The 10,699-nt window shown below is 47.8% G+C and overlaps 1 pseudogene; it reads right to left on the bottom strand.

Moving 5' to 3' along the window:
• Window positions 1-1,035: 1,035 nt before the first annotated feature.
• LOC137037184 (uncharacterized) lies at window positions 1,036-5,577 on the bottom strand (annotated as a pseudogene).
• Window positions 5,578-10,699: the final 5,122 nt, after the last annotated feature.

Consider the following 10,699-nt stretch of genomic DNA (forward strand, 5'->3'; position numbering starts at 1 on the left):
TGAGAGGGAAGCGGCTATGCTTCGAGATGTGTGGTATGCTCTTATTTGTCTGCTTCAATGTTCTGAAGAGTTTCAGGCTGATAGCTGAGTTTTCAGCCCACAGGGCTAATGCTGCATCAGGCACTGATATGTCTTGGACATTTATGGCAGTCATGATTCTGAGGGAACCTGAGTCTGAGTCAGATGCTTGCAATGAGCAGAGGAATGGGTCTTGGTTCCTGTTGCTTGAAGTGGAACTTGCTCTTGGTTTTGAACTTGCATCGTCAGTCAGTAGATGAGGGGCGGTGTCTGTGACCTGACACTGCGATTCGTTGGAATTTACTGACTGGAGAGGCAGAGGCTCACGGACTTGCGTCCATATCTTCAGGTGCTTGAAGTCTATTAAGGGTTCAAAGCGGTTAAGCAGGTCCTTCCCAATGAGGAGAGGATATGTGTTGAGTGGTGAGACGTATACTGGGTGAACAAGATTCATTGGTCCCACTGTTAGGTGAATTGGGGCCACATGTTTTAGTTGTAGGCCTGTGTGGGAATATGCTTGGAGATTCAGCTCACACCTTTGAAGTTTAAAGGTTCCATGAGACCTCTTTGTTCTGCTTTGGACTTCTTCAAGGAGTTCTGTTGACATTAGGGTGATGTCAGCTCCAGTGTCGAGGAGGGCTTCGACCTTGATGTGTTGTTCGATGATAACGGAGAGGTAAAATTTTACTTGCTATACCTTTCTCAATGAGATCACCCAGGAGTTGTGGGACTGGAGTTTGGGATGAGAGAGGTAGGATGTCAGCATTTATTTCGTTTTCTTCGGAGGAGTGGCAGACGACCAAGACAGCACTTTCAGGAACTGGAGTGGTTTCCACAGCAGGCGTTTGTTGGATGCTGCTGTGATCTGACCCATCAGGTCAGTTTTGTGGGATGTTCAGGTGGGACTTCTTGTCCGTTTGGAGTTATGGTGCTTGTGGTTCTCTGGGAGAGAGATGAGGTGCTGTTCTCTGGGGTGTGTTGAGTCTGGTGGTCGCTGCCATTTCGTCCGGCCGCTAGTCAGGAAGAATCTGGTTTCTCTTTCTTTTCCCACTTCCGGTCTTCCTCCTTTCGTTGGAAGAACTCTTTCATCATCATTTTCATCAGCTCTTGAGAGTCGAAGCAAGGTGAAGTCTTTTGTTCTGGTATGGATTCATTTTGAGCTCTGTCAGCTTGGAATCTTTGTGAGTTTTTTCGTCGATTCCTTGGGCTGGTTGCTCCAGGGTGTGTTTGTCGTTTTCCCTTGGATTCCCATGAGCTTTTTCCTCTGGGGTTTCCAAATGAGCTTGGCTGACTCCAAGTTTTCTCCCAATGACTCTCATGAGGTCTTGATTGGTTCCATGAATTTTCCCAGTGACGTCCAGGTGAGCGTTGTCGTCCACGTGGTCCATCCCAGCGGTTGTCTCTCTGTTTAGGTCGAGTACCAGTGTTTGGGTCCCACTCTCTGTTGGACGAGGATGCATTCCACTCTTTGGGTGTCGGCTTGGCAAGGTCTTGACGCTGGGTGCCCTCTAGGGCCAGCCCCTGACTCTGAGTGTTGAGGTCAAGAACTGTGGTGGTTTTGGTGCCCTTTTCTAAGGCCATCTTCTGTTTGCAGTAAGCTTTGTGCGCCAAGTCTCTTAACTGTTGAGCACTCATTGTGCGTGGACAGGCAAGGACGCCAAGATGGTGGCTCACCCCAGGATGGAGGTTTCTCAGGAAGAGAGTTTTGAAGTTCAATTCTTCCTCCATATTCTGTTCGTTGCGAGACCCGAAGTACGCTAGCCTGAGTCGGCTATAGAAGACTTGAGGAGATTCATGGCGACCTTGTTTTGTTTCCAGGGCAGCCACTAGTCCTTGTTCTGACTCAGGGTCGGCAAACTCTTTAATGAGAGCTTCTTGGAGCAGGTGGTAATCAGTCTTTGTGTGGGCAGGCTGCCGGTCCAGGAAGCTGCGCACTTCAGAGCTGGATGTGGCTCTTAGCAAATAAAGTCTATCTTTGTCAGTGACATTGGGTCTCATCTCCAGATGGAAGTCAATATCTTGCAGATAACTCTGAACATTTGGACTACCTGGCACATTTGGAGTGAATTTGCCAATGTTTCTAGCAAGCTTGTCAAGGTCTCTAAGGTCCAAGCCATGAGATGATCTGTGGCTGGCTGGAGCAAATTCTTTTAGTTTAGTGGGGAGATAGGATTCTTCGGAGGGAGCTGGTGACTGTTTTGGCACTGCCCCCTTCTGATCATGTGCCAGTCCAGACAGGGGAGCCGGTCCTGCTTGGCAAAGGTGAAGTTGGTGTCCGACGTGTTCTTGATGGCTCACAGCGCAATTCATATGCATGCTTGAATTCCTCTTTAATACTGTCGGACTCTTCTTTGATGTAGTCAAGCTGACGTGTTAGGCGGCTGACCTAATTTCTTAACTCATTCAGGTGAGTTTCGAGAGCTTTAATTCGGCTGTTCTTGTCTCTGAAGTCAGCCTTTGCTTTTTCCAGTAGCTGTTCTGCGTACTGTAGCTTGTCGGAGAGGTCAGCATAGTCTTTTCTGCCTCGTTCCATTTCTTGCGTAGGAGCTGCTAGGGTCTCTTTTAGCCTGTTGATCTCCTCTTTTGCGCCTTGTTCCACTTCATCAGGCCCTTCTTGTCGTTCCTGAGCCTCCAGCTCCAGCTGTTCGATGCGTCGTTGTGCACGTGCCAGCTCCTGTTGGCGATGGGCGGCTTGCCTGTCGCTCAGTTTGAGGGTGGCGATGAGTGTGTGGCTTAAGGAGCCGGTGATCTTGGCTAGTTCTTTGTGACTGTAGCTCTGGCTTGGGTCTTGTTTCATGAGGCTTGCTATGCTGTCATCCAGCTGGTCCTGTGTCTGATGCTTTAGTGTTTCAGCGGCTTTAGGTAGGATGCTGTCTGTTACAACACTTAGCCAGGTCTCCAGGTCCTCCCAGTGTCCAGCAGGGTCTGTTGTGCAACACATGTTTTGGCACTGCGAGGGAGATCTAAACTGACACAGACCTTGAAGAAAAGAACAAAACAAAACACAACAAAACAAAACAAACAAGCAGGGCAAATCAAAGGTGTAAGGGTGCAATGTCAAGTGTGGGCTAATGGGAATGAGTAATGAGTGTGTAAATGTGCAGGTAAGACTGGTTCTCGACTGTGGTCCTCTCGTGGATGTGCTTCTAACTCGGAGTCTCTGCGAAAAGAATCAGAAAGCACACACAGGTAGCACAGCTAGAGCAGAAGAAAATGGGTGAAGCCACAGCTACAGAGAAATAAACCACCAGTAGCTACGTATCCCACTACAGAGCATAATAACCAACAACAGGGGAGCCAGAGTTCCCCAGTCTGAGTCAGTTCCGACTTATCAATGATGACCCTAACATTTTCAAATCATAGTGAAGATTTACCTTATATTACATTGATGGGGCATGGTCAGCCACAAACGTTCCTTTTGGATTCTGGAGCAGATGTGACATCAATGACCTCCGCACATTATGATGGTCCAATCTCTAACCAAGTAGTTAACTCTGTGGGTATATCAGGAACTGACATCTCATGTCCCGTAACACCTCTTGTAGAAATAAGAGCTCCTGGATTTAAACAACATGTTTATTTATTTATTTTTTTGCACTGAGTAATTCCAAAATACAAGAATTTGTATACACACCATCCACTGATACAGATACAATTCAGTCATTTTTATAGCATTTAATTTTAAGATTTAAAATATATTTCATTAAAATATTACTGTAGGAATGTAGCAAATTGCAACATAAAATATTGATGAATTCTGCATCATGTCTGATTCATTCCAGTAACATATTGCAGTGAATTATAAACAGAGATGTGTCCTTGTTTTACACAAGAAAACGTCTTGGGTTACGAGTGTAACCCTTGTTCCCTGAGTAAGGGAACGAGACGCTACGTCAGTGACGTGATGGGAATCCTCTGCATTTTTGTGTTCGTGAAGCACTATTGTATCCAACCAATGAGAGAACGTGACGTCAGAGGCGGGCGACGTCGCGGACCGGAACCTATAAAGCATGCCCAGAAACAAAGAACGCTAGCTTCTGTGATATGTCTGAAGTAAGCGCTCCAGGCATGCTGGAGGTACGGCAACATGACGTAGCGTCTCGTTCCCTTACTCAGGGAACAAGGGTTACACTCGTAACCCAAGACGTTCCCTTTCGTGGGAACTATCGACGCTACGTCAGTGACGTGATGGGAACGCTGTCCCCACTACGCCGTGCCTCCGAGTGCCTGGCTGCTATCTTGTAACACCAAAGCACCCGGAGTACTACTCACATTAAGATTATAAAATCTGATGAAGGTGTGCTGGGATGACCATCCAGCAGCACCACAAATATCCGCCAAGGAAACTCCTGACATGTGAGCTCTTGAAGCAGCCATACCTCTAGTTGAGTGTGCCCTAACATCCAAGGGGCATGGACGCCCCAGGGCTTTATACGATAATGAGATGGCCTCAACCACCCATTTACTCATCCTCTGCTTAGACGCTGGGCCCCCTCGACTCGGGGACCCATAACATACAAATAGTTGGTCTGATTTTCTCCACAGGGCAGCTCTGTGAACATAAGCGTCCAATGCCCTCACAGGACACAGCAGATTAAGTTTTTCCTGATCCGGATCAGTAAACGGAGGGGGATAAAAAGCCTCCAAAACGATAGGACCTGGGACCCTAGTGGGGACCTTAGGAATGTAACCAGGCCTTGTATGTAGAAAGGCCTTAACCATCCCTGGTGCAAACTCTAAACATGATGGTGAAACCGAAAGAGCTTGAAGGTCACCTATCCTTTTCAAGGATGAGATGGCCAGTAAAAACACAGTCTTCAATGTGAGCATTTTATCTGACACATCTTCCAAAGGTTCAAAGGGCGCCTCAGCCAACCCTTGTAACACGATGGGTAAGTCCCAGGTCAGAGATTTTGGGCGTACTGAAAGCCTTAGCCTCAGTGCGCCACGAAGGAAGCGAACAACTAAGGGGTCTCGACCTACCGAGACACCACCCATAGGAACATGATAGGCTGAAATACAGCCACATACACTTTTAATGTGGAGTGCCACATTTCTGGACGGGGATGTAAAAACATGCCGCCCGCTTGGGACAGGAGATCCTGTCTGACTGGAAGCTCCAGAGGAGAGCCGTGAAGAAGCGATACTAGGTCCGCAAACCATATTCTTGTTGGCCAGAAAGGAGCCACCAGGTCTACCCCTTCCTGACGGACTTTGTCCAGAACTCCCGGGAGCAGAGCGACTGGGGGAAAAGCATACAGACGTCGCCTCGGCCACGTCTGTATCATGGCATCCAACCCCAGAGGAGCTGGGTGCCTCAGAGAGTACCACAGAGGGCATTGAGTTGACTCCTCTGTGGCAAAGAGATCGACTTCCGCTCGACCGAATGTTTTCCATATGAGCTCCACTACCTCTGAGTGAAGCTTCCATTCCCCCGGACTCGCGCTCTGCCTCGACAGAGCGTCCGCCCCCATATTCAAATACCCCGGAATATACACCGCCTTTAGCGAGAGTAATTTCCCCTGGGTCCACAGGAGGATGTGACTGACCAGTTTGCATAGTGGCCGAGACCGCAGTCCCCCTTGGTGATTTATGTAGGAGACCACCATAGTGTTGTCTGTCTGAACCAACACATGGTGGCCCCTCAGGTCGGGGAGGAAGTGCTTCAGAGCCTGAAACACTGCCAGCATCTCCAGCCGATTTATGTGCCAGGAGAGCTGGTGTACCTCCCAGTGACCTTGAGCTGAGCGACCACTCATGATCGCTCCCCAGCCCGTGAGGGACGCATCTGTCGTAAGCATTACGCGACGACATGAAGTTCCCAACACGGGTCCCTGGGACAGGAACCAAGGCTTTTTCCACATGACCAGAGCACGAAGGCACCGCCGCGTGACTTTGATCATGCGAAAAGGATTTCCCCTCGGAGAAAACCCCTTGGTCCTGAGCCACCACTGTAAGGGTCTCATGTGCAGAAGGCCAAAAGTAACAACGTTGGACGCAGCTGCCATCAGACCCAACAGTCTCTGAAACTGTTTTACAGTGAGTGACCGGCCTAACTTCACCCCATTCACGGCCCCGAGAATGGAAGTCACACGAGCGGGAGTCAATTGCGCCCGCATCGTGATGGAATCCCAGATTACCCCAAGATAGTTGGCAACCTGACTCGGAACCAGCACACTTTTCTTGGCGTTGAGCCTCAGCCCAAGCTTCTTCATGTGCGACAACACAACATCTCGATGTTGAACTGCCAGACGTTCTGTTTGAGCTAAAATCAACCAATCGTCGATATAGTTCAGCACGCGGATGCCCTGGAGTCTCAGCGGAGCCAAGGCTGCATCCACGCACTTCGTGAACGTGCGGGGTGATAGTGATAGGCCGAAGGGAAGAACCTTGTATTGGTATGCTTCGCCCCCAAAAGCAAACCTGAGGAACTTCCTGTGAGAAGGATGGATGGAAATGTGAAAATATGCGTCCTTTAGATCTATCGCCACAAACCAGTCCTCGGATCTGATCTGTGGAATAATCTGTTTGAGTGTAAGCATCTTGAACTTCAACTTCTTTACAGATCGATTTAGTATACGAAGATCTATGATCGGACGCAACCCCCCATCCTTCTTTGGAACAATGAAGTAGCGGCTGTAAAAGCCCGACATTTTGCTGGGAGAGGGAACCCGTTCTATAGCCCCTTTTTGCAAAAGCGTCGTAACCTCCTGTTCCATTACCAGAGACTGCTCTGGAGCTACCACTGTGTGAATCACTCCACTGAACCTGGGCGGAAGAGAACCGAACTGAATTCTGTAACCCTGTTCTACCATGAGCAGCACCCATTTCGAAATATTCAGAAGAAGTTTCCATTCCCCCAAAAATTCTACTAAGGGAACCAGCCTCTCGAGACTGGTCTCTGGTGTTTTTTGAGCACTTGGCTCGTTTATCTGGCACGGCGCACCGGCAGATAAGCGAATCATGTGCTGGCCGACCCTCCTCGAAAGATCGACGGGGACTGCTGCGCCCTGTCGCACACTGGGTGGCAGGGTTGGCAGAACAGCCCCCTGAGGGCACCGATGGGGAACGATAGATGTTAATCGTCGAACCCCTTCGGAGGGGACTGCCCTCAGAAACCCTGACCCATGACCGTCAGGATTTTTTTGGGAAGCCTTCCGGGAAATAATGACGGTCCTCAGATCCGCCCTACCCCCAGAAGGCTACACGGGCGGCCACACTAGCTTTCTGCTGGGACCTGTATCCCGAGGAGCCGGCTATCGGCTGAGGCTGCTCCCGCCCAGCAGCCTCAGGGGGATGAGATTTCCGGGGAAAGAATCTTTGGAACGCCGCTTTCTGTTTTTTCGCCTCCTCGAACCTGTCGACGACAGTAGCAACTGCGTCACCGAACAGGCCCTCGGAGGAAAGCGGCGCATCCATAAGGATATGTTTGTCTTTATCCTTAATATCTGCGAGATTGAGCCACAGATGTCTCTCCGTGGCCACCATGGCTGCCATAGAACGGCCTACTGACTTGGCCGTCTCTTTGGTGGCACGGAGAGCTAAATCTGCGGCTTTTCTCAACTCCTGAATTGTTTCAAAAGTAGCTTCCCCAGTCTCCTCAATCTCCCCCAGCAGATCAGCTTGGTATGCCTGCAGTATAGACATTGTGTGCAGACATGCCGCAGCCTGACCCGCTGCCGAATAAGCCTTGCCCACCAAACTCGATGTTTGTTTTAGTGGTTTGGTGGGCAACGTCGGGGATTTCAGGGACGATGCAGACTCGGGCGAGAGATACCTCGCAAGCGTCTCCTCAACCCGAGGCATCGCCCCATAACCGTGTTGCTTCAGCCCCGTGATATTACTATACATTGTCGTTTGTGGGCTGAAGACACGGTACTGCACAGGTCTATTCCACGACCTCGACACCTCGGTGTGGAGGTCGGGAAAGAACGGCAGTCCCCGACGCTGGGGTAGTGACGTATCTGGGAGGAAGCGTTCATCTAACTTGCTTTTTATTTTTGGAACGCTCTCCTCCGCGGGCCAGCTTATTTTCAGTTTTTCTACTGCCCGGGTCACTACCTCCATAAGCTCCTCATGGGCTGGAGATGAGGATGACGGTCCCTCATCACCACCCTCGACACCTTCAACATCAACCTCCTCGGAGGAAGATATATTCAGTGTCGGTGCCTCCCTTTGCGGGGAAGAAACCGCAACGCGTGCTTCCACCACCAAAGGAGAGACACTAGATCTAGCAGGTAAGGGAAGCGATAAGGCAGAGCCCGTCTCTCCCCCCCTCTGCTAGATCCATTTGTGAACCCCACGAGTGCAGCCTTCGCTGTGCCTCGGCAGCAGCGGGACCAGACCCGCGGGGAACACTCGCCGCGGCGCCCTCCTCAAAGAGCGCCCGGCGTGAGCGCAGCGCCCTGAGAGTGAGCCGCTCACAGTGCACACAGACAGCCCCCTCAAGAGCTGCCTGTGCGTGCTCAACTCCCAGGCATTTCACACACATCTCGTGTGTATCTCCCTCCACGATGAATCGCGGACAAGGAGGTGCACACTTAGTGAAACGCTGGCCTTTCTCCGTCATTTTATATATATATGTCTATTATGTGTCTTATTTCACTTGTTTGGAAACTCTTGTCCTCAGACAAAGAGATCACTTTCTGGCGAGATGGTAGACAGACAACAGTAAATAAGACAGACAAGATACAAATAGCGCTTACTGAAGACAACAGAAGCTAGCGTTCTTTGTTTCTGGGCATGCTTTATAGGTTCCGGTCCGCGACGTCGCCCGCCTCTGACGTCACGTTCTCTCATTGGTTGGATACAATAGTGCTTCACGAACACAAAAATGCAGAGGATTCCCATCACGTCACTGACGTAGCGTCGATAGTTCCCACGAAAGGGAACATTGTATAATGCTACATGTTGTTAGTGTTTTTTAGGTCATTGTTTTGTGGGTGACAAAGTGTGTTTGTCGGCTGTCAACCTTTGCTAGTGTTCTGGAAGAACGAGTTGATTTGAGACCTGAATAAAGTGTTTTGGTAGTTGTAGTGCATTTTGAATGTGAAATGAACTGCTTTGCCAAGCTGAAAGTTGGTTAGGAGAACTGTGTGAAGAGTTTTGCAAAAGTGACCTAAGTATTGAGAAATGTGTCCTAGCGTCTGTAAAAAACTGTAATGCACCTACAAAACTGTTGTCAGAAACGAACTCCATTGAAACTAATGTAAACAAAATAATCTGGGCGTGGTCTGTGAGACGCGGCATGAAAACGCATAGAACTTCCCTTAAACGGCGTCTGATACATTCAAAGCGCGACAGGGGGAACAACAAAGTCCAGTAATAATACAAACAGTCACAAATAATGTGGAAAGCCTTTAAATCTCCTCCGTAGAAAATTCCCTGTGACGATTCTAGCGCTGTCCAACATCTGCGGGAAAGTCAGGTAAAACTATCTGCGTGCACGCGCATGTCCCCAGTTGACATGATCCCCAGTTGATCTGTATCACAGGCGGCGCCGGCGGGAGAGAACAGTTCTACAGACAGATGAGTTCCAGTAAGTCGGCTGTCAAGGCTATTTTATTCAAAAACATCGGATGAAGTGATTATTTTCTCTTTAATGCTGAGTAATTAGTCATAACAACAACAACAAAAAAAAGATGATAACTGATGATTTTTTCCTGTGAGTCCGCTATTTTAGCGATTATAATGTTACCTAGCTTGTTTACCATAGCATGTTGGATATAAGTCACCCACACCAACAACAATTAACATTGTGATAAGAATATGTAAACTGTAATGAAGCTAATAGATTTACTGTTGTGTAATGTAATGTGTTTATTCATTGTATTTTGGTGACTTGATTGTAAACAAATTCAAAAAATAAATAAATAAAATAATTTATATATATATATATATATATATATATATATATATATATATATATCATGAAATTATGAAATTATATAATTAGTAATATATAATTATATAGTCATGAAATATAATATATATATATATATATATATATATATATATATATATATATATATATATAAGTGGAAGGACGGGTGGTATTTGTGATCTTATGTGGTGGTGGGCCGGTCTGGGCCAAAATGCCAGGGCCGATTTTTGGTCCCAGTCCATCCCTGACTTCGGCTGGCAACAGTAGTTTTAATAAACTATTAACGTGAGGATTGGGTTTTAATCACCAGATGTTAGTGGACTATCAGTTCCATTGTTATGACACTTCTAGGGGCGACCCGAATTCAGTTTGGCGGGAGCCGGACTAATTTGGCGAGAGCCCAAAATTAGCTGAAAACACCCAAAAAAGAAGGTTACATAGACGAAAAGGATTGTGTGAGCCTAACATAGGACCATCACCCACGTCACAATACGATGCATGTACGGCAATTGAGGTTGGGCAATTGAGTACAGAAAAATTTGCGTACGCTACTAACACTGAAATCAGTTACTAACACTGAAGTGGAAGATGGGGGGTTCGGTCTCTAGACCACTACCTAATGAAATGCCAGTTGAATTCATGTTTAGAAATAATCATAAAACCACCTGTGTAGTCTGTGACGAAATCTAAAATATTGCAAAATATTTCGAAAGTTATATATATAAAAAAAAAAAAAAAAAGTAAATAAATAAATAAAAAACTGAGGCATCAAGCCTGAACAGGTTGCGGACGTCATCA

Source organism: Chanodichthys erythropterus, chromosome 15 (assembly GCF_024489055.1).
Source record: "Chanodichthys erythropterus isolate Z2021 chromosome 15, ASM2448905v1, whole genome shotgun sequence".
NCBI classification, from domain to species: Eukaryota; Metazoa; Chordata; class Actinopteri; order Cypriniformes; family Xenocyprididae; genus Chanodichthys; species Chanodichthys erythropterus.